At 43.2% G+C, this 24,594-nt stretch overlaps 1 protein-coding gene and 1 pseudogene across 2 annotated transcripts in view; one reads left to right on the forward strand and one right to left on the reverse strand.

Annotated features, from left to right (window-relative positions):
• SIL1 (SIL1 nucleotide exchange factor) overlaps positions 1-24,594 on the reverse strand; it is a 228,135-nt gene that overhangs the window by 11,133 nt on the left and 192,408 nt on the right. The window lies entirely within an intron of this gene.
• Positions 511-5,834, forward strand: LOC132234426 (large ribosomal subunit protein eL33-like; annotated as a pseudogene).

Raw genomic sequence — 24,594 nt, forward strand, 5'->3', positions numbered from 1 at the left:
GTGCTGCTGGCACCAGGGGTGTGTGCACAGAAACAGAGAACACACAGAAATCCTGCTGGATTAATCAGAACAACAAGGGCTGGGGGGAAAAAAAAAGAGGAGAAAAACTGGAGAAGGCAGAGCTCTGGGCTGGGAAATAAGGATTAGGCCGATGGGTTAGATGGCTGAGGAAACACGAAGGTAGAACCCTGAAGCAGAGCACGTGTCACCAGAGTCCCAGTCCAAGCCGTGGACACTGAAGACACACTGGGGTATATTCTCCCTCATGAGTCTTCAATATTTCTACGTACAGCAATGTCATTTCTCTTTAACTGCTTAATAACAGAGGGAAAAGCCGCCATTCCTCTGAAATGCTCCGGAGCAGACGTTGCGCAGGGGAAAGCGGGCACACCGCGGGCTGTGCGGTCAGGCTCACTCATTGCAATCCTGCCTGGTGCTGTACATGCTCATCTTCTTGCTCAGAGAGAAGGGCTCTGCTCTGGTGACCTGACCTTGCTTGTGCCCTAGAGTATGGCCTTGATCATCTGTGCAACACAAGGAGTGGCAGAGTGCGCCATCCTGAATAGGTGGGTTCATTAGGGATCTATACTAACCTACCATCTAGGGATCAATGGGGTTAAGCAATTAATTAATCATCAAGATGGAAACAATAGCCAACGTGAATATAAACAGAACAGGTTCATCAAAAATAATAAATGCCACATACAACTCTTCCACAGGAGAAACAAAACATCCAGCTTGTAATGGGCCTTATACCACTTAAGTGTGAAGGGAACCACATGGACTCTTCAGAAGTTCCATCTGTTACTGGGAGAGGGCAAGGGTGTCACTGGACTGTTCATATACAATCCCCAACCAGAAGCCAGTCATGTAAGCAAATGTGGATATCCACAATTCACCACAATGATAGCTCTTACAAGAATATCTCTAGGATCTCCTTACACACACACACACACACACACACACACAATCTGCCCACCTCTGGAGAGATAAGAAGGCCTCAGAGGGAAGGCAATCAAAGAATCTTCCTGACAGACATCTGGTAGCTCTCAAACATAGCTCTGCATCACAATCATCTGGGGCACATTTTTCCCTTAAAACAGACACAACACTTAAGAAATTACAGAAAATTACACAGGAAAAGTAACTTACAGAAAAGTTGCAAAATAGTAAAAGAACTCTCATCAAGAGTCACCAATTGGCCCAGCTGGTGTGCTCAGTGGTTGAGCATTGACTTATGAACCAGGATGTCACGATTCGATACCTGATTCCCAGTCAGGGCACATGCCCAGGCTGTGTGCTTGATACCCAGTAAGGGGTGTGTAGGAGGCAGCCAATCAATGATTCTCTCTCATCATTGAGGATTCTATCTCTCTCTCCCACTCTCTTCCTCTCTGAAATCAATAAAAAATATATATATTTTAAAAGTCACCAATTGTTAACATTTTAACACATATGCTTTTTCATTCATTCTCTCTCTCTCTCTCTCTCTCTCTCTCTCTATATATATATATATATATATATATATATATATATTTTTTTTTTCACATTTTTTCCCCCTGAAACATTTGAGAGCAAGGTGCACATATATGCATGCCCCTTTACTCCAAATGTATCAAGTGTATATTTCCCAAGAATATAACCACAGTACAATGATCAAAATCTGGAAATTAATACTGATACATAAGTTATAGATATTCAGATTTTGCCAACTTCTTAGAATATCCTTTTTAGAAAAATAATTTTCTTAGCCTTTGTCTTTACAGATAGTTTTGAAGAGCACAAGCCAACTGTAGAATGCCCCTCCGTCTGGATTAGTCTGATTCCCCCCATAATTAGACTAAGGTTATGCACGCTGACAGGAATACCATAAAAGCAATGTTACGTCTTTCTCAGTGCATCATATCAGGAGGCATGAGATGTCAGTGAGGCCCACAACTGGTGGTGGTCACTTCCATTACTTGGTCATGGTGGTATCTGCCAGATTTTTCCATTATAAAGACACTATTTGCCTCTTTTAAATTAATAAAATTTTGTAGGGAGACACTTTGAGATATGAAGACAGCATGTTCCTCATCAAACTTTCACCCACTTAGTTCTGGCATTCGTCAATAATTCTTGCTCAAAATACTTATTACTATGGTGCTTGTCACATGATGATATTCAAACTCCATTATTTCTTCTATCTGTATTTGTTGTGCTCTGTTCAAAAGAGATTTTCCTTCTTATTCATTCATTCACTCATTCATTCATATCAGTATGGATTCATGGATTCTTATTTTCTCTAAAGGTTATAACCATTTCTGTCATTATTTATTTTATTGCTCAAATTATCCCTCATTTAATCACCAGAGCTTTTTTGTGCTAGCTTCCATGTCTTTTTGACATGTTTCCATCATTCTTTGAGCAATTCCTTACTTTCTGGCCCAAGATGTTCTTGTACAAATAAAGTCTTTTTCCTGCACCTGCCATGGAATCAGCCATTTCTCCAAGGAGCATGAAAAACTTTTTGGAAATTCTGATTCTAAACCTTACTACTACACAAACTGAATCACAATTCAGAAGATGGGCTCAAAACCTGATTTTTGTAAATGCCCTCATAGTGATTTGAGGGCCAGCATCTGGGGTAACTGGACCCAATGCCCAAAACTTTTATCTGGTATAGTATATCTGATAAACTGGCTGCCTAGTACTTGAAGACTAGAGCAGTAGGGAGCCAACCATTGAACAAGGCAGCCTTAACTCTAGTTTTAAACTCTTCAAATTGCTAGAGAAATACTTCTGATGCCTAGTTGAAATCTAATGTCATGAAACATACCAACTGGCCCCATCATTGCTCTGACAGGTCAGCCTTTCTGAAGCTTAGGAGCAACCAACTGTCTAGAGCAGCGGTTCTCAACCTGTGGGTCGTGACCCCTTTGGGGGTCAAATGAGCCTTTCACAGGGGTCGCCTAAGACCGTCGGAAAACACATATATAATTACATATTGTTTTTGTGATTAATCACTATGCTTTAATTATGTTCAATTTGTAACAATGAAAATACATCCTGCATATCAGATATTTACATGACGATTCGTAACAGTAGCAAAATTACAGTTATGAAGTAGCAACGAAAATAATTTTATGGTTGGGGGTCACCACAACATGAGGAACTGTATTAAAGGGTCGTGGCATTAGGAAGGTTGAGAACCACTGGTCTAGAGAAAGCTCCCCTTTCACAATCTTGCATCATGGGATCCAGAAGTCATTTTTGTGTGACTCTGGAATTCCATGGCCTTCTTGACAATGCTCTGGGGGATGCTGCTCCATGTACTGATGAATCCCCCGCAGGGCTCCAGCCTGGACAACCCCTCCAGTGTCCAGTGGGCCCAGCCCCTCTGCCCCAGTGCCGCTCTACTCCAAATGCCTCAGGACACATCTAGGTTTTTGGAAGTAGTGTCACAAAGTAAGTTACAAACAGTATAGGTGATATAACACCATATATTTGCTTCTGGGTGGTAAGATTTATTTTTTAAACATGAGTATGGTTATTTATGAAATTAAACATTTTTTTTTAAATAAAATTAAACATTTAATAACAAAATTTTAAGTGTCACTTTGCTACTTGGGCTTTTCTTCCTAGTCTGCCACTATTCTTTTGGATTCTCATTCTGTCCCATAGCCAACATGTTGCTTATCCCTCATGATCTGTGTCATCTGCCCCCATGTCCTTACATGAGAAGCTGAATGCAAGTTGGACAGGTCAGAGTCAGACATGAGTTCTTTGGCACATAGCTACAATGAAGACTCTGTTGACACTGAGCCATTTATAAGTAAACATTTATTAGGTCTGATTGTTCAAATAGCTACAAATCCACATCTTTATCATTTCTCTACCTGACCTATTAGTTTACTGTGAAATTCTGCCAAATGTTTTCCTGGATCACAAACTTTCTCTGTGTCCATAACACTGGTCTAATCTCCTGGTCAGTTAGCACAGTTGTTTGGAGTCATCCCGATATGCCAAGGTTGAGGGTTTGATCCCCAGTCAGGACATATACAAGAATCAACCAATGAATGCATGAATGGATGGAACAACAAAACTGGTCTCCCCTTCCTTTTCTTTTCTTTCTTTCTTTTTCCCTCTCTCCTCTTTCTCTCTCTCCTCTCTCTCTCTCTCTCTCTCTCTCTCTCTCTCTCTCTCTCTCTCTCTCTCTCTCTCTCTCTCTCTCTCTCTCTCTCTCTCTCTCTCTCTCTCCCCCCCCCCCCCCATCTCTCTTTCCTTTTCATTCTCTAAAATCAATAAAATAAAAAAATTTTGGTCTAATCTCCCTTGCTGGCAAATCTTTCTGAAAATGGCAATTAGAATTGGGAAGGAGCATAAGCGAATCTCGTGGGGTTCTGATAAAGTTCTATTTCTTGATCCAGGTGGTGGATATATGGAAATATTTACTTTTAATAAGTTATCAAGTGGTATGTGTAAGATTTATGCACCTTTTTGTGGAAGGATTAAGCTAATATGCTTAAGACCTGCTTTTACCAAACTCATGCTAGCTCCAAGAGATCACTTCTCTTTAGAAATGCTCATAAATCATGTTGCAAACCAAAACTGTTATTCCATCCTATTTCCTTGCTTCTCTCTCAACCGCCATGATGCCATAAAGATTCAAACACATAGGACTCATGATGATGTTCATAATTTTCATTTGATTTTTGAAGATTCTAACTAATTTATAGAAGCCAGTGGCTCTGTTCCTTCTTCCTCACAGTCCTGGGCTCAAGTTTCTCTTAACCATGCTTGTTTTATTCCTTCTAACAGGAAGGCCATTTTCCTTAAAAGAGAAGTCAAAGGCAAAAGAGAAATAGAACAGAGGATGGAGATGCCCTCTCTTTATCTGCTACATTGAATCATCTCACTGAAGAAGGTGGCTAATGCCTTCCTTGCCATGCCTCTCAATCTGAACACGAACTGCTCAGGCAGGACCTTTATTATTAGCATCCCAGATCTCACCCACCTGGCATTCCTGACAGTGCTCTCAGAGTTTTACACCCTCCTCTCTATCTAGTCTTGGTTATAGGTCTCTTTATCTCTTTGACAAAAGCTCATCTCTAACTGCTCTCCATACAGCCATGTTGGTTTCTTTAGGTGTCTCCTCTCTTGTTCCTTGCAGTAATCACTTGTGACTGTATTTAACACATTTCACTTACCAGACTATGAGTCATCCTTCCTTTCAAAGCTCTGAGTCAGATATTATATCTACGTTTCCCTGGATCTTCCAAAATCTGCTTTCCCTCAAACTCAGAGAGTTCTGCATTTCCCTTGGTTTCTCTAAACATAGCCACTTTCTGCTCAGGTTCCCAACACTTTCAATTCACCAAGCACACACACAACCTTTTGAGAGATCAAACTTTTAGAAAAGTGAATTAAGAATCAAAGCAAGTTTTCCCCCACCATCTTGGATACTGTGGACGTCTGCTGAGACAGAACTTCTTTAAGGACAAATATTTCTGGAAGGCTGTGGTCCAAGGCCATTTTTGCTGGCTATAATCTGGGTCTCCAGAGCCAGAGGGAGCACACAGCTCTTCTTAAAATTAAAGGTGTTTATGCTGGAAATGAAACTGAATTCTATCTAGACAAGAGATGTGCTACAAAGATGTGCTTCTTATGTGTACAAAGAAAAGAACACCACAGTGACTCCTGGTGGCAAACCAAACAAAACCAGAGTAATCTGGGGAAAGGTAACTCATGCTCATGGAAACAGTGGCATGGTTCGTGCTAAATTCCTAAGCAACCTTCCCACTAAGGCCATTAGACACAGAATCCATGTAATGCCGTACCCCTCAAAGATTTAAACTTATTGAAAAGTAAATAAAATGGATTTGTTCTCTTAAAAAAAAAAGAATCAAAGCAAGTCAAGAATTTATCAGAGTATTATTTTTTGAAAAGGAGATTTCCAGGTATTCAGATATGTAAAGACCCATAGTGCCACACCAACTTGCTTCTATACCAGTTTTATAATCTCAATTTAGAAAGCCTCTTCCACATTAGGGCATCTCATCCCAGGGTTAGTGTGTTTGTTTTTTTGTGGGCTAGGAGCCAATGGTCTGGACTTTTGTTTTACCAAAAAGCCCAAACTCAGTAAACAAACTAGTGAATAAGTTGCTCTGGAGTCAGAGAAGAGACTTGGGTTCAAGTCCTAGTTTCAGCATCTTCAATCTGTACTACTGGGATAAGTTACTAAACCTCTTTGAACCTCTATCTCTTCATCTGTAAAACAGATATTAATAATAATATTTATCTCATGGACTGTTGTAGAAAGGAAATGTGATATTATATGAAGAGATCAGCACAATTCCTAGCAAATACCAAGCATTCAAATAATAGTTGTTTTACCACAATATATTACTGTATTTTTATGTGTATAAGACGCCCCCATGTATAAGATGGCCCTCATTTTTCCAACCCAAAGTTAAGAAATCAATATTTTAAACATAAAACAGAACACATTTTTATTTAGTAATCACCACAGGTAATGTTTACATACCAGTACTATGATATTATGCAGCATATCACTTTATTCAGCCTCTGCTGCATCACTGCTCTCGTCTTCATCACTATTAGTTCCAGACACATCAATTCCTTCAACTTCTATTGTATCACTGCTGTCTTCTGAGTCAATGTCTATATATGTGAGGTCATCTCATAAACTGGTGGCATTTTCTGAGCTAACTTTTGTTTGTGTTCTCATGGCCAACCCTTCTCTCCTCATGAAATGGAAGCACCATTTTGCCTTTCCTGTAAAATCAACAACGTGCATTTCGCTTGCAAACATTCTTGCCTGACACTGAATAAGCTGGTTGACACACATAAGCCACGCCGGCGCTGCTCCACAATCCAGGTCTTAAGCCTCTGCTCTACGTTTGCCCTTTTGCTGGTTTTCCTCTGAAGGCCTTCTTCTTTTTTGGCATCTTAAGGAGTTGTTCTTCCTGTTTTCTCCACTGTCTGGTCATACACTCAGTGGGAGGAGGTCCAAATTGTCTCTCTGCAGTTCTATTTCCATGTGCTTTTGCATAGCTATTACATTCAGTTTGAATTTTGCAGAGTAAGACCATCGCTTACTGGTATTTATCTTTTTATTTTTTGACATCTTTATGGGCTCAGAATGCTCTGGTCCCTGTTGTATCTGTGCACTCTCCTCCTCCACCTCCAAGTATGGCATCAGGTGACATCAGTAACAATAAGACCCATGATTGGAGGAAGCCTGTTTGACAAGGTATGGGTAGCTATGCACCTGTGAGGCTCCCTCCTTGGCTGACTTCCGTGTATAAGACGCCCCTCGATTTTCAGTCTAACAATTTTAGGGGGGGAAAAAAGCATCTTTTTTTTCTAGCTTTTTTTTTAAATTGTTTAAAGTATTACATGTGTCTCCTTTTTCCCCAATTGACACCCCCCCCACCCCGCATCACTCACACCCCTGAGGAGAAGCACCCACTGCCCCAGTGTCTGTGTTCACTGATTATGCTAATATGCATGCATACAAGTTCTTTGGTTGATCTCTAATCTCCCCTCTGCCTCTGCCCACGTTCCCCCCCCCCCGCCCCCCGCCACTTTCTCTCTGAAGTTGGATGGTTTGTTCAGTGTTATCTCGTCTCTGAATCTGTTTTTGTCCATCAGTTTACATTGATCATTATATCCCACATATGAGTGAGATCATGTGATATCTATCTTTCTCTGACTGGCTTATTTCGCTTAGCATAATGCTCTCCACTTCCACCCATGCTATTGCAAATGGTAAAAGTTCCTTCTTTTTTACAGCAGCGTACTATTCCATTGTGTAGATGTACCACAGTTTTTTAATCCACTTATCTGCTGATGGGCACTTAGGCTGTTTCCAAATCTTAGCTATTGTAAATTGTGCTGCTGTGAACATAGGGGAGCATATATCCTTTCTGATTGGTGTTTCTGGTTTCTTGGGATATATTCCTAGAAGTGGGATTATTGGGTCAAATAGGAGATCCATTTTTAACTTTTTGAGGGAACTCCATACTGTTTTCCACAGTAGCTGCACAAGTCTGCATTCCCACCAGCAGTGTACAAGGGTTCCTTTTTCTCCACATCCTCACCAGCACTTGTCGTTTGTTGATGATAGCCATTGTCAGAGGTATGAGATGGTACTGCATTGTCATTTTGATTTGCATCTCTTGGATGATTAGTGACTTTGAACATGTTTTCATATGTCTCTCTGCCTTCTGTATGTTCTTTTTCAAAAAGTGTCCATATAGATCCTTTGCCCATTTTTTGATTGGATTGTTTATCTTCCTTTTGTTAAGTTGTATGAGTTCCCTGTAAATTTTGGAGATTAAACCCTTATCTGAAATAGCATTGGCAAATATGTTCTCCCATGCAGTGGGCTTTCTTGTTTTGTTGATGGTTTCTTTTGCTGTGCAGAAGCTTTTTATTTTGATGAAGTCCCATTTGTTTATTTTCTCCTAAGTTTCCATTGCCCTAGGAGTTGTATTGGTAAAGATATTGCTATGACATATGTCTGATATTTTGCTGTCTATGGAGTCTTCTAAGATTTTTATGGCTTCCCATCTTACATATAACTCCTTTAACCACTTTGAATTTGTTTTTATGTATGATGTAAGTTGGTGATCTAGTTTCATTTTTTTTTTTTTGCATGTATCTGACCAAATTTCCCAGCACCATTTATTAAAGAGACTGTCTTGAGTCCATTGTATGCTCTTGCCTCCTTTGTCAAATATTAATTGAGCATAATGGCTTGGGTCTATTTCTGCGTTCTCTATTCTGTTCCATTGGTCTATATGTCTGTTCTTATGCCCATACCAGGCAGTTTTGAGAACCGTGGCTTTGTAATATAGCTTGATATCTGGTATTGTGATCCCTCCAACTTTGTTCTTCTTTCTCAGGATTTCTGTGGCTATTCAGGGTCTTTTTTTATTCCATATGAATTTTTGGAGAGTTTGTTCTGGTTTGTAAAATATGTTGTTGGTATTTTAATGGGGATTGCATTGAACCTATAAATTGCTTTGGGTAGTATGGACATTTTAATGATGTTGATTCTACCAATCCATGAACACGGTATGTTCTTCCATTTGTTTGTCTTCCTCTATCTCTTTTTTCAATGTCCTGTAGTTTTCTGAGAATAGCATCTTATACATGGAAAAATATGGTATACAATTTAATGCGAATTACTATTTTTTGCCGGGAGCCGGTCCATGCTTGCTGTTTCAAGGGACCTGGCATATATGACATACTGTTCTTAAAATGTTTGCTCACCTTCTTGGCACTATGTGTTTTAACCAAGGTCTCCTCTCTGAGAAAGGTTGTTTCCCCAGGTAGGGATTTTCCCCTGAAGTTAGGGAGGGAATAAAACCCCTCAACTAAATGCCAGGCGGGTAATTAATCACTTTAACTATGAACAATCATGCTTAAGCTACATAATCTTTACTCCCTGGAATGGAGATAAGAAACGCCCTAACCTTTGTAATAGAGATTGATAGGATTGAATCAACTGGTATAAATACAGATGTAACAAGACAGCAAGAGACAGAACTTACAAGACAGAACTAAGAAGAGAGAACCTACAGACAGAACCTACACAGAACCTACAGACAGAAGAACTTCGCTGGAGAGAACATGGCAAAAGATCCTGGACTGAACCTGACTACAGAAATTGGCAAGAGAACCTGACTAGAACCTGGTGACCGAACCTGGCTGGAGATCTCAGACAGAACCTGGCTGGAGAACCTAGCGAGGGAACATGGCTACAGAACCTGGCTGGAGATCCTAAGCAGAACCTCTCTGGAGATCGAGACCAGAACTTGGTTGGAGATCCTGGCTAGGCTGCTGATCAACTGAACGCTGTCTCCGTGTCATTCCTTCTTCGCCGACTCCGTCTACGCCTTTGGGAACCCCTGGACCCGCTGGGGTTGGACCCTGGCAATTTTTACTTTTCTGCTAAGAAAGACAGAGCACCTGGGTTTTCATTCTTCTCAGAAGTGGGAGGGCCCACCTGTGGTGGGGAACAAAGAAGAATGTACCACCTCCCACTGCATGGCTCTAGATTCTCATTCTCAGCTCCTCTGGCTAGAATAGACAAAGCCAGTACAGAAAGCATTCATGGGGGAGAAATGTAATTGATAAGCTAGAGTGAACAACTGGGAGGAAGGATCAAAGAAGCTAATTAGAACTAGCTAAAGGGAGACCACAGGGTGGGGAACATGGAAGAGAGAGGGCTAAAGAGAAATTATCTGTGGCCTATAATTATTCAAAGAATATCTCTAAGTAATTATCTCGGGCAGTCTGAGGGAGGCGAGGTAGGAGTAACAGGGTTAAGCAGAAGAAAATTGGGCTAAAACATAGGAGATTTTTCACACACAGAGATTTATCAAGTTTATTAGAGAACACAGAGAGGGTGCTACATTAGGTCATCTATTCCAGCTGGTGATATAACTGTCCCTGTAGGTGCTGGGGGCTGAGGAAGAGCAGAGCAGTCCAGATCCCACAGGATAAGAGGGTTCCAAGGATAATCACCTGGCCAATCCTTGTTCCAAGCTGCAGGCAATACACCTCTCTCAACAAACCTTAGTAGCTCAGGAAGAACTTCCTTACTCACCCAGATCTTGCTTTCAAGAGTTCTAAGATGTGTGCTAGGAAGTCAATCCTTCCCAACTCATCTCCTCAATCACAGCAGATGGAATCAAGCAGGGCCTATTTTGCTTTTGCTGCACAACTGCAGAAATGTTTATGAATAAGCCATCTCTTAGTAGCAAAAGAAAAGGCAATAATCGTGGGATGGTCTATAGCTGAAAATGACAACATTGAAATGCTTCGATTACAGGATTTGGAAGTCATATAGACTACAAATCTCTCAGCTGTGCAACATACATAACAAGTCCCCAAAAAATCCTTTGATGAGGTTTTGCTCAGATGTTTAAGGTTTCTGACAGTTTGAATATGGTGAATAATATGGTGAACCAACCAAATACATTGCATCATTGGTATTTGGAAAGCACTCTATGAAAAATTAGTTCTAGTTCTGAGAGACAAGTGCAGCACCAGGCTCCTGGTGTTCCATGGGGTGGATCAACGTGGCCTCCATGGCCAGCTCCATTTCATGTGGCCAGTCTCATGACTAGACAGCATGGGTTTCCTGCCCCTAGCCACATCTCTCATGTTGTAATAGAAAACTGTGTGGAGTGCATCTGCTGACTCTCTGGCCAGGCTCGGGGCTCACCAGGTCTCCTCTAGGTTAAGAAGTACTCAGAGCTTCACATGATGCAGAAATAAACTGGGAGGCCTGACTCACCAACACTGAAATTGGAGGCTCAAAAGGAAAGTGAAGCCTTTCCACTCTGTGGAGATCTTTAAGAACTGCAGAAAACCCCCAATTACTCACAGCTTCCAGAGACAGAATGATAGATGGTTTCGTTTGAAAACATGCTATTTGTCTGAGGCTATTTTCCCAGTTCGCTGGTCGACAAATCCTGATTGGGCCTAGAGTGCACAGGGTCCTCAGCTAAGCATCTTGGGGCCAGAGCAAAGAATGAAATAGTTCCTGCCCCTATTATACAAAATTAACAGCCAGCAGAAACATGCAGAGAGGTACTCTATTAGACAAGTCACTGTGCAAGAGGGGTGACTTCAATATTAGGTATAACCTGAAAAAATGGAGGGCTTGACCAGGAAGGTATCCTGAAAAAATGATCTTGTCAAGATCAAAAGTCATTAAGATAGAAACAGAAAGTCTAAAATATCTGTATGTAGAAAAGGAAACCAAGATGGCAGCATAGGTAAACACCGGAAATTGCTGCCTCACACAACCACTTCAAAAATACAACTAAAAGACAAAACGGACATCATCCAGAACCACAGGAAGGCTGGCTTAGTGGAAATTCTACAACTAGAAGGAAAGAGAAAAGCACACTGGGACTCAGAGGAGGTGTGGAAGTAAAGTGCAGAGGTACGGAGGTGCACATGGAAAGGGCTGGCAACTGAGGACACGGTTGTCTTTTTCAATCGGGAGGGAGTCTCAAGCTCCCGACTGCTCTAAACTCCAGTTCCGGGCGAGTCTCTGGGGGCCCAGACTCATACGGGGAGAAACTGGACTGTCTGGCATCGGTTGGAACATGAGGGCGGCTTTCTCTCAGAGGTGCCTACAGCGATTACCGGGACACTGAGACGCGGGGCCTCTTAGGGTAGGACTGAGGAGCAGCCATAGCTGCTTGCTCTGCCCTGTTGACCCCGAGACCCCACCCCACCCAAGCTGTGCACAGAGGCATTTGCATATGAAAGGCCTGGCCCTTTGCAGTCTGAAAATTACCTAACAAACTGCAGCTGGGTCAGAGAGACCCAGAACTAACAAAAGAAGGCCCAAGGCCCCACAGCAGCTTGCATTGCCTCACAGCTGGGCCTCATCTGGGCACCTCCAAACCCCAAACAAAGAAGAGGAATCTGCAGATCTCTCCATAGCTCCTGCTGGGTAGCCTCAGGAAGAGGCTAAATTAGCACCTCCTTAGAGACCCAAGAGCCAGTGTACCCAGTGGTCAGAGTGGGACCATCCAGATTACAACTCCTCAGATCCATAAGGGACACACTCAGGGGGCAGACTCAGTGAGCACCAAAGCCCCATTGAAGCAAGTCTTGCCCCATAAGGGTGTCTCCAGCACAGAAGTTCTCCCACTGCAGACACAGCTGATTCTCACAGCCAACTGGCCTGGAGGTCAAATCCTCCCAGTGATAACTACAACAAGCAAGGCTTAACTACAACAAGACTGTGCACAAAACCCACAAAGGAGTGCACCAAGAGTGTCCACCTCAGGTAATTGGGGAGGTTGAGCCACTGGGTCCTATAGGACACCTAGCACAGAAAGCCACTCTATCAACACAGGGAAGCATAAAAAATGCAGAGACAAAGAAACAGGTCACAAAAGACAGAAATGGAGGAAAGTAAACTACTGGATATAGAGTTCAAAACCACACTTATAAGGTTTCTCAAGAATTTTCTAGAAACCGCCAATAAATTTAGTGAGACCCTCAAGAAATCTAGTGAGACCCTCGAGGTTATGAAAAAGGACCAACTAGAAATTACACATACACTGACTGAAATAAAGAATAATATACAGAGTTCCAACAGCAGACTAGAGGATCCCAAGAATCAAGTCAAAGATTTGAAATATGAAGAAGCAAAAAACACCCAACCGGAAAAACAAAAAGAAAACAGAATCCAAAAATATGAAGATAGTGTAAGGAGCCTCTGGGACAACTTCAAGCGTACCAACATCTGAATTATGGGGTGCCAGAAGAAGAGAGAGAGCAAGATATTGAAAACCTATTTGAAGAAATAATGACAGAAAACTTCCCCTACCTGGTGAAAGAAATAGACTTACAAGTCCAGGAAGCACAGAGAACCCCAAACAAAAGGAATCCAAAGAGGACCACACCAAGACACATCATAATTAAAATGCCAAGAGCAAAAGACAAAGAGAGAATCTTAAAAGCAGCAAGAGAAAAACAGTCAGTTACCTACAAGGGAGTACCCATACAACTGTCAGCTGATTTCTCAACAGAAACTATGCAGGCCAGAAGGGAGTGGCAAGAAGTATTCAAAGTGATGAGTAGCAAGAATCTACAACCAAGATTACTTTACCCAGCAAAGCTATCATTCAGAATTGAAGGTCAGATAAAGAGCTTCACAGATAAGAAAAAGCTAAAGGAGTTCATCACCACCAAACCAGTATTATATGAAATGCTGAAAGGTATCCTTTAAGAAGAGGAAGAAGAAGAAAAAGGTAAAGATACAAATTGTGAACAACAAATACACATCTATCAACAAGTGAATCTAAAAATCAAGTGAATAAATAATCTGATGAACAGAATGAACTGGTGAATATAATAGAATCAGGGGCATAAAAGGGAGTGGACTATTCCCGGGGGGCTGGGGGTTGAGGTGTGGGGGGTGCAGGAAGAGACTGGACAAAAATCGTACACCTATGGATGAGGACAGTGGCGGGGGGGCGGAGGGGTAGTAAGGGCAGAGGGTGGGGTGGGAACCATGTGGAGGGGAGCTATGGGGGGAAAAAGTGGAACAACTGTAATAATCTGAATAAAGATTTAATTTAAAAAAAAGAAGCAGCCAATGAATGCATAAAAAAATAAAATATCTGTATGTATTAACCAAGTGAAGTCAGATAAAATTCTTTTTTTTTTTTTCAAAGAAAATGTTAGGAATCATATTCCACAAACTCTTTTAACTCTTTTTCCAATAAATCTTTAAAGCCTTCTGCTAGAATCATTCTAATGCCAACGAAAAAGTTACACTCATAAAATAGTTAATGTCAAAATGTAAATGATTTGTTTAAGATTCAGCAATTGTTGCTGAATCAAACACAAAATCTCTATGGCTTGAATATCAAGGGAAACAAAAGGCTTGACAATTTAGTGCTCATTAAAGCCTGTCTGGCTGAATTTTAGATTACAACCTAAAGGAAAAAAACCTTAAACAAATTCAAGTGTAAACTGATGTATGTAGAGCAGTTTTCAATGGCCTGCAAATGGAGCAAAGCCACCGCCTGGTATGTGACTTGCATGGTCCCATATCCAGGGTATGGGAGTAGGCCTGAGGTGAGCAGAACCCCAGACAAGAAAGCACATGGGTCCCACCAGAGTTTGAATTCAGCACTGTGGAGAGGACCAACCCATTAGCTCTTTGCTGCAGAAGGCTAGGGGAGTTGAGGACAGCCAAGTGGTAGGCAGGGGCTCACTTCTGCCTGAGAAAAGTGGGAAAGCAAAAGCTTTTTGCACTGCCCTCCCCTTTTCTGGCCTTGTTTGTAAGACACTTTCCGAAACCACGGTGCACCTCCTGCACCTATGAATCTGAGACAGGCCTGATGACCTTCAAAGGCCTCAAGTCTTAGAAATAGTCCTATGTGGTAGGTTTGTGAGATGCTGAGCAGAATGCTTCTCTAAATCTTCTTGCCCATTGGTCTATAAAAGTGCTTAAAATTTCACTCTCTGGGATTTGAGTCTTTTTTTTTAATTAAAAGTTTTTAATGTTGACTGTCTTTCAGGGTCCTGTGTTAATTTTTTATTTTTTTATTTTAGAGAGAGGGAGGGGGAGAGGGAGAGAGAAACATCAATGTGAGAGAGAAAAATCGACTGGCTCTTTCCCACACGCACTACAGCAGGGATTGAACCCACAACCTGGGTATGTGGCCTGACTGGGAATCGAACCCTCCACCTTCGGTGCATAGGATGACGCTCCAACCAACTGAGCTACACCAAACCAGGAGCAATGCCACTGCTCCTGGGTTGGAAAAAATCGATCATGTGTAAGAGTGAAAGGAGGAAGTGGGACAAGAGGCATAGACCGAACATATAGTCAGCTTCTATATAAGGCTTTGTGTTAGGGTTTATGGAAGATACAAAGGTGAATAAAATACTTTCACAGTCCTGGACACTGGACATTAAGCTTAAGGGATCCTGGGAACACAACAAAGCTAAGTACCCATTGGTGAAGGGAGAGGGGGGTGGAGGGTGGGGGTGTACGGGGAAGATGCAGCCCAAAGAGAAACATCATGATGGTAGAGTCCAAAGAGGCAGTCTCACAGTGGTAAAGACCATGGGCTCTGGAGCCAGACAGACCAAAGTTTGAATCTTGGACCTCCTTTCTGCATGACTTAACTAACCCATCTTTGCCCAAGCTTCCTCATCTGTGAAATAAGGATTATTTCATAAGGTCGTTGAAAGGATTAAATGAGATATTGAATGTAACAGTCCCTGCACATAAGGTTCAATGTTAATAGTACTATCAGGACCAGCCTTCTACTTAAAGCCCCAGATATTTCTATAAATGCCTGAGTCAGATGGTGGAAGAGAGGCATACAGAGGAAAAAAACACCAAAAGGGCAGACTTAGCTTCTCCTCCCTCCAAACTAATCCCCCCGCCACCCCACCCCCGTCCTCCCCACCCCCACCCCCACCCCCACCCGCCACACACATACCTTCAGTCCCAAGAGCCACTCCAGGGCTGCGTTAACAGGCCTTGATTGCAGCAGCTCCTGAGAAGTGCACCAGATGGCCTGGGCTGCCCTGCTCTGCTAGTGGCTCTTCTCCTGGTCTTAGACTTCACACATTAACCCACCCATCAGCTACAGTTCCATCTTCAACTCCTGGAGGCAAATGCCGTCTACCTGGCTTCCTCTGCACTGGTTCCCTTTGAGGGGAGGGTCACAGATAATATTTAAACGTGTTTAAATATTACAGTGACATTGCCAACATCTGTCATCATTTAGTTTTATAGAACAGGGAACTTGGTCCTCTATTATTCTCTCCTCCGTAGGGCCCTGGACACTCTGGCTCAAGGTAAAGGAAGAATCACACTAAAACGGTAATTTTCAAAGTATGGCCTCTGGACCAAAAGCACCAGCATCACTTGGGAAACTGTGTGAAATAAAAATTCTCGGGTCCCAGCCCAGATTTACTGAATTAGAAACTTTAGGGAGGGGCCTGGCAATCTGTATTTTAACAACCCTTCCAGGTACTTCTAATGTATGCTTAAGTTTGAAAAATACTAGGCTAGAGAGTCCCTGGTCAGATGACACGCTGGACTCTCTCTAGCCCTGTCAAGGAAAGGCCTGCTTCAGGGGCCTTAGGCAGAGCCCAGTTTTTGCTAGAAGACCCAAGCTCTGAGGGCCACTGCCAAGAAGATGAAAAGCTTCCAATAAAACCCAGACCTACATAGCTGCACTGATCAAAATACAATAAAGAAGAAAGTAAGAAATCTGACAAAAGGAATCTGTAGCTTCAGTGGGGACAAAATACAACAATCTTCTGTGGGAGATGAGAAGCATAAAAGGGATGTTAGATGTTCAAAGAACCAAATGTCGAAATGACAAGAAATGCAAGAATAAAAATAAAGTGTGGACATCAATGCCACACAGGCTTCAGTCTAATGATGGCAATAGCAGGAAACAGCAGCCCCCACCCACAACATGACAGCCTATATAAATAGAGTCTTGAGGGGAAAAAATACCAGCAATTAGTCACCGAATCCTGCTTACTGGAATGAGGAAAAGCTTGTAAAAAGTCATCAGAGGATCTGTAAGAAAAGCTCCGCTAAGGAGACCATGCAGACTGAGGGCAAGAGTAAGATCATTAAGGCAGAAGGCCTGTGGGATGTTTCTTGCAGTCCTTGATGCCTGCCAAGTCTTAACCTGGAAGGGGAAATGGAGGGCCTGGCCACAGGGCTATAATGAACTCCAGCCTGGACCCATATCCAAGTTGGAAGTCCTTTAATGCGGGGCCACGGCCAGAGGCAGGGTAGTAGATGGGAAGTGGGAGGGAAGAGGAGTCTGTATTCAGTAGCAGACCCTGCCTGGGGCAGTGGGCACCTTGGAGGATGAGGCACTGAGCCTCTGATCACAGAAATCCTATCAGCCACATACAGATCCTTCCCTGGCCCCAAGGGTGCATGATTTGGAAGCAGCAACAGTAGCAGCCTCAGTGCTTCCATTCAGGAATCTGCTGAAAATGACCCTATGTCACAAATCAAATGTGCTGTGCTCTCTACTGCCTCTGCCTGGAGTGCCCTTCCCCCACTCTTCTCCATCCCTGCCCATCTTCATCTGGCTAGTTCCTACTCCTCCAAGTCTCAGTCCAAACATTTCCTTAGAGAAGCCTTTTGCTGACCACCTGGCTCTTCCTGTGCATCCCTGGGGGCCCCTTTCACCTTCACTTTGCTCAACACAAAGTCTGTTATCCCTGATAAACCATCAACTCCATTAAGGACATGGACTGTGCCTTGTTACCTGCTCACCTGTAACCTCACTCTCTAGACAGTGTAATCCAATGCCTGGTACTCAGTTAGCAGGAGCTGCCTCAAGGAATAAGGCTGTCTCAGTGCTGTCCCCTGGTGGGACACCAAGGCCTGGATTTGCTCAGCCCCATAACTAGGTATGTAAATGGGTTGGGCAAATGACCTCTCACCCCTTCAGAGCAACTTATCTCTCCAAGAACTCACATAGGGTAGACCTCAGCCAATGTTGTAGATTTTGCCTTCTCTTCCCCTCCCCTTCTAGTTTGATTCCCTTAACCAAGTCCCTCATGTGTCCCCATCACAGCCCTGCCTGCTAGAGAAAAGGGTTATAGTAGAGGTATTCAATGACCCCCCTGGCCCTCCTAGGAGTATCTGCATTTGCCCACAGAGAACTAATAGATGTACTTAAAAACAAACAAACAAATAAAAACACAAAGAAGGAATTCCCAATGGTGTTAATAGAACTTTAGACAGCAGCGGGGGGGCGGGGGAGGGGATTTTGGGGGCAGTTTCCTCCACGTGGTTCCTGAAATCAACCTCCCGTGATAATTTCCACCTCTGCTGTGTCTAAGGTCAGCCATGACTCAATTCTAATGTTTGACAGTGCTTGCCAGCCAGAGTGAGGTAGTCACAGATGTGTCCACAGGTGGACACTGTCATCTCCTTTCAGCCTAACCTGGCTGTCCTTGACCCCAATCCTCTAGCTAAAGACCAGAAACCCCAGGCTAGAACCTCTGCTTTCTCTTCTGGAAATCTAATACCAATTCAACTTTCAAGACCTATGTCAGGTCAGCATGGCATCAGAGATGGGTCCTTGGTCACGTTTTTCCTTCAGCAATACTCTGCCTAGGGGCCCTGATGGGCGGACATGCTTGGGATCCACTGAGGAGGTGGCAGAGAACCAAGAAAGGAGCACGGACGCTGGAAGAGGGCAAGGTCAAGTTGACAAATATCAGACAATGAGAAAGAATTGCATGAACTGCAGGGGCATAATGTAGCATAACAGATGGATAATTAGATTTATTCTAAGAGCTGTAAAAGTAAGTAATTAAATAAAAATATGGAACAATGAATCTGCCACAGAGAGACACCTAACAGCCTCATGAGGGCCTTGCAGCTGGTGCAAGTAGCCTGGGAAATAAGCAGTGGGCAAGAAACCTCTAACACTGACCTGATGTTTTAGGCACAATAAATTCAGCACCAGCTCAAGCTGGGTAACAGGGAACAGGCAGATTTCAAAGGGAGATAATAAGACTCTCAGCTGCAAGTATTATGCCATGGGAGTATGGTCCCCTGTCTACATCTGAAAGATGGCAGCCTGAGGTAGACCGATAAATTCCCCACCATTGGCATGTTTAGCAAGGTCCCTGCAAAGTGAGACTGACATATTATATTTATCCCTGTAGAAGCAGAAGGAGGTGGAAAATGCATACATGAATGACAAGCTTCACTGACACCAATAGGCAGGCTGGAAGACCCAGGCTCAGGCCTCCACTCCTTTCCTAAGGGTTGGTGGCAGATGGTGAGGGTGCAGTTACCCACAGAAGAAACATGGAGTGCACTGTGTATAAAACACAGTGTTGGACTCAGGGTTCCACTAAGGAAGCAGCTTTCCTGAACATAAATTAGCAATCTGGAAGCAAACAAATCAGCTGGAATCTGTTTTGTATTACTTAAGCCTGTTTTTAAAGGTCCCAAACTGAATTCAGATTCATCTAAGGGAAAAAGAAAGTTTGTTGGGTCCCATCATGAAGAATGGTGACAAAAGTAAAAGCACAATTGGGTCCAGAGGCTCAAGCAATATGCCAGGTTCTCTCATGCTCTATCTCTTAGCTTTGCTTCCCTCTCTTGATGAGACTGCTTTTTCTCTAGGCAGGGATGACCACTGGCATCCCCTGAACGTACCAGTCCCAGCATAAAGAGTTCTCCCTCTCACATGGTATACAATTCCACGACAGGACTTTGACTGCCCACCCATGGATCAAGCACTCTCTCTATATATCTATATGGAAGAGGCTAGTCTAGGTCATATGACTAGCCCTAACTGAAGAGGTGGAGCATAAAGATTAACGGCATCACCTGACCACATGGTTCTGATGAAGAGATTCATAAAGGAAGTGTTTTCCAAAAAAGGAAGATGGAAGAATGTGTTGAAAGACCAAAAATATTAATCAACTGTTTCAAAGCTCACCACACTGTTTTATATCACCTCAAGCCATGATACTGGTTAATAACTGGTTGGTTGGGGCTAGGTTGGAAGTCAGTCCAGGGATGTAACAGTCTGCTTGCAGAGATCCAGTATGACCCTACCAACTTTGAGTGCTCCAAAGGCCCTGCTGCTTATCCCTTTCACAGCAGCTCATCCTTGTAGCCCTGTCCCCAAGGCCAAAGCACAGGACCATGCAGATACTAAACAGCTCCATACTTAGGAAGCCCACACAGTACTAAAGCATAAAGCCCTCAGCAGCCAACTCCTTGGAGGCCTTGTGAACCCACTAACTTGAATCTCCTTCCCATAGCACAAACAATGGAAGATAAACTTCCCCCAATCTGGAAACCTCAGTTCAGCACCATTGATAAGGAACCAAGGATGGGGATAAGGGTTAGCCCAGAACCACTTCCATTCACACCAATGGTTCTATAGAGCTGCTCTCCAATCCAAGATACTCCTACCTCCTGGAGAGGGGAAGCAGGTATTTTAGGTACAGAAATAAAAAACCCACCACATCCCCACTGCCACAAAAGCCATCACTTGCTCAGTATCTAGCACGAAGGGCTCACAGTGGGGCTCTTCCCCTAATCTGGGTCAAAAGAAGAGAGGTCTATGGTCTCCCTCACCTCCAGGACCCACTGTACACTCTCCTAAATCCCTCATCAGGCTCCAGCCAATAGTCTCAGCAGTCTCTCTGGCTTATTATTAAAGCAGCTCTCCGTCTCAAAGAACTCTCGGAATTTAGACCTCCTTCAAGTCACATATATCAGATCTTTTCTTCAAAAGCCCAGAAGGAGCACTGCGAGGGTCCCTGGGGAGATCTGAGACATATTTAAGAGGCCCCTTTGTCCCAAGGCCAGCTCGGGACAGGAGACCTCAGGGACCCTCAGGAGCCCGACCAAGCAGAGGCATCTCTAGGCTTCAGCTCCCAAGCTCTGCACATTCTTAAGTGATTCCATCAACTTTACCATTAATGGGGAGTCTGGCCTAAGCAGTGACACTGACCAACATGTGGCTACCAAATTCTTTCTGCCACTGAGGCCTTCTCTAGAAATGCAGGAAAACAAAGCCTAGTTGCCATGTGGAGCAACTAAATGCTCTGGCTGTACCTGGTACTCTGGAGCCATGTTTGCAGGTCTGGTTCAGTGCAGCCATGCTGGGCCCAGTGTAAGAACCTCCAGCCAGCCTGAAAAGCAGTTGCCCATTGATGGCCCTATGGCCCAGAGCCCTTTGAGCTGGCTCTACTCTTGTTCCACACACACCATAATTTACTGCTGCTGTTAAGAGCCCCAGGAAAGAAAGCTTCTGCCTCCCACTTTGCCCCTGCCCTTCCTATGCTGGAACCAATCACCAGCCAAAACCTGGAGTGAACCTCTATAACTATGAACCCCAAACTGAGTTCAAACAACTTTTATTGAGCCACAAACTAAATGAAGGTGTGTGGGGTTTTTTTTAACCAAGAGAAACAGTTCAAACAGCAACTAACCTTTTCCCTCATTCAAACTACTGAACTTGGACAAACCACATACATCAAAATAGTACTTAAATCAAGAGTTTAATCCTCCTCCCCAGAGGCAAAGAGGGGACTATTTTGATAACTTCAGGTCTAGCAGATCCAGGGCAAATGGTTCCTGAGTACTCAGGGAAGGAGAAGAAAGAAGAGCCATAAAAGCAGGAGGAAAGATGTCAACCTTCGGTCCAAGGCACCAGTAATTAGGGGTAGACAAGTACCTGTGTAGCCCCCAACAAGGAGAACAGGACTCTGAGAGCCTGGACGTGGTATTCATGAATAATGCCTCAGTGGCCACCTGGCTAAAGGATCTGAGCAAACGGTTGAGTCCACAGTTAATTATAGATTATATACCATGGGAGTTCAAAGGGCTGATGCCAGAAAATCCAGTTCTCTTGTATGTCTTCATTTCATTATATCTTTTAGTTAGGAAATAAGTTCATGCTAAAAAAAATTCAAATAGCACAGAAGGTACAAAATAGAAAGAAAAAGTCCCTCTTTCTGATGATCGCATTCCTCACACTTTGAAATAAGAGCTGATTTTAAAAATATATATGTACTAGAAATTTACACATAAAGCTTCATGCATTTGCTTTTTATATGAATGGACCATTACTACATATCCTATTTTGTATGCAAAGACCCTTCTTTACAGACAGGAGAAGCTCCTTGGGTCTCCTAGTGCAGTTCCCTGATGCCACATAGAGCAGCAAACAGAAGGAAAGAGGGTGGTCAATCACATTTTAAAAGACTCCAGAAAGATCTAACATTTCAGAGTCACACTGAAACCCAAAGAATTCCTCAGGGAAGCATGACCTTTAGCTCCAAATAGGGCCTCTCCCTCCGGCCAAGGAAAGAGAGAAGGCTGCCTTTGTAAACAGTTCTTCCTGGGCTCTCCTGCTCTGCAGTTGGCAGCTTTGCCCCACCCCTCACCCCCACTCCCACCCCCAGAGTGTATTCCAGGGCTCTCATTCTTTACCCGCATGCCTGTCATCACCTCTGTCCTCTCCCTTGGGCTCTGCTCTACAGCTTCTGTGCGCCTCTGAAACATCACTACGGACAGGGCTGAGCAACTGAGAACAGGAGATGGCCTCACAGCATTCACGCTCTAATGCCAGCTCCCAATTACTTGTACTATTGAATAATTGAAAGAAGAGAATAATCTACTCAGCTGATTTGGGAAACTAGCCAGGCATACAGATTATACATACAGAGTGAATTATTCACACAAGGGATAATTGGGAGTTGCCCAAACTTCTATTTGTGGTTCAGGCGTCATATGGAAAAACATTCAACATGGAAAGTATGAATACTAGAAAATGGAAGCAGACCTGGCTCCGAAGCCCAGATTCCCTTTGTGTTGCTTTGTACGTCCCTTTCCCTCATTTGGTCTCTCTTAGGGTCAACGAGCATGATGATGATGATGATTTTACTGACATAAGTAATATTAGTGACAGCTCTTATTGTATTTCTTTACCATATATTGTGCTCTGTACTAGGAGCTTTACTCATACTATACATATATTATCTCATTTAATCCTTATAATGAGTCTGTGAGCACCACTGTCTTCTCCATTTCTTAGCTGAGGAAGCTGAGGCTTAGATTGGTTAAGAAACTTGCCCATGATGCTCAGTGTCAAGCTGTCTATCCAGAGCCTAACCCTAGGCTCTTACCAAAGAGCTCCTACCTTTCCCACTTACTGAACACATGAAAGAAACTACAGAATGAAAATAGCCCCTTTTTGATATAATATATCTCCCCTCATCTTGAAATGACTAGATTTCAAGGAATCAAAAATGGACTCTCCCCTGAAAGCAAGAAGCCTGCAGGAAGAGGCTAGTTAGCTGGGCAGTCCACTTCAAGAAATCTGGAGTCTGGATGCACAAGCCATTGGCAGACTTGTAAGACAGCAGTCTTCTAGTCATGCACTTCATCCATAATCATGATCAAAAACTCAGAAATGAAACCACTGTCCTCCCCATGACATGCCACCACTTTAGCCAGGATGCAGTTACTGAGCTGGGCAGCTCAGCGTCATGAAGCCAGAGCATGAGGGAGGGGTGTGGGCTCTGCAAGATACAGTGAGCACTGCCTACCTCTTAGACAAATATCTATAAGGTGACTGGGCCAGGCCCTGGATGCCTGGGATCCTCTCCCATAATGCCTAGGACAGCATCCTTAGATAGCAGGTATATGGTAGCCAGTCTCCAAAATAGCCACCAATGATCCTTGCCTTCTGGTATTTATGCCTTTGCATAGTTCTCTCCCACACTGAACCATGACTGATCTGTGTGATCAAAAGAATAGAGAGAAGAGGTGATGGTGCTAACTTCTGAGGCTATGTCATAAGCAGCATTGATACTTCTGCCTTTGTCTCTTACACTGCTCACTCTGGAAGGAACCACAGGGATAGCCAAGAGGCTCACATGGAGAGGAACTGAGAGAGAGACCTCCCACCAACAGCTAGCAGCAACTTGCCAGGCATGTGCGTTGGAAGCACATCCTGCAAACCCAGTCCAAGCCGAAATCTTGACTACACTTTCAAATCCTGATCCACAGAAACCATGAGAAATAATAATTACTGTTGTTTTAACCCATTAAATTTGGAATTGGTTGTACAACAATAACAAGCTAATAAATGACAAGAAGGAGATGTTTACAGGGATGTTCCCTGCAAATGACACAGCAATGGAAGAATTTGGTCTGGTATGAGGGCTACAGGCCACCTAAAGCATGAAGTCTCTAAGGTCTGGAATGATACACCAGAGAGAAAAATGACCTTCATGGCTCAGATGTCCCAGCTCTCATCAAGAAAAGGTTTCCTGGATGACAATGACAACAATAATAGAAGCTACCATTAATGAGCACTTACCAGTGGTCAGCATGTGCTAGGTACTGTTTGTATATTATTTCCCTTACTTTTTACAATAACCCTCAGAGGATGCATATAGCAGGCACTTACCTATTAAATATTTGTTGCAAGAGTGAATAAACTACTATTGGGCAGTTCTTCTCTGTAACAGCCTTTTGATATAATTTCAAATTTCTAC

This window comes from Myotis daubentonii, chromosome 5 (assembly GCF_963259705.1).
Source record: "Myotis daubentonii chromosome 5, mMyoDau2.1, whole genome shotgun sequence".
Taxonomy (NCBI): domain Eukaryota; kingdom Metazoa; phylum Chordata; class Mammalia; order Chiroptera; family Vespertilionidae; genus Myotis; species Myotis daubentonii.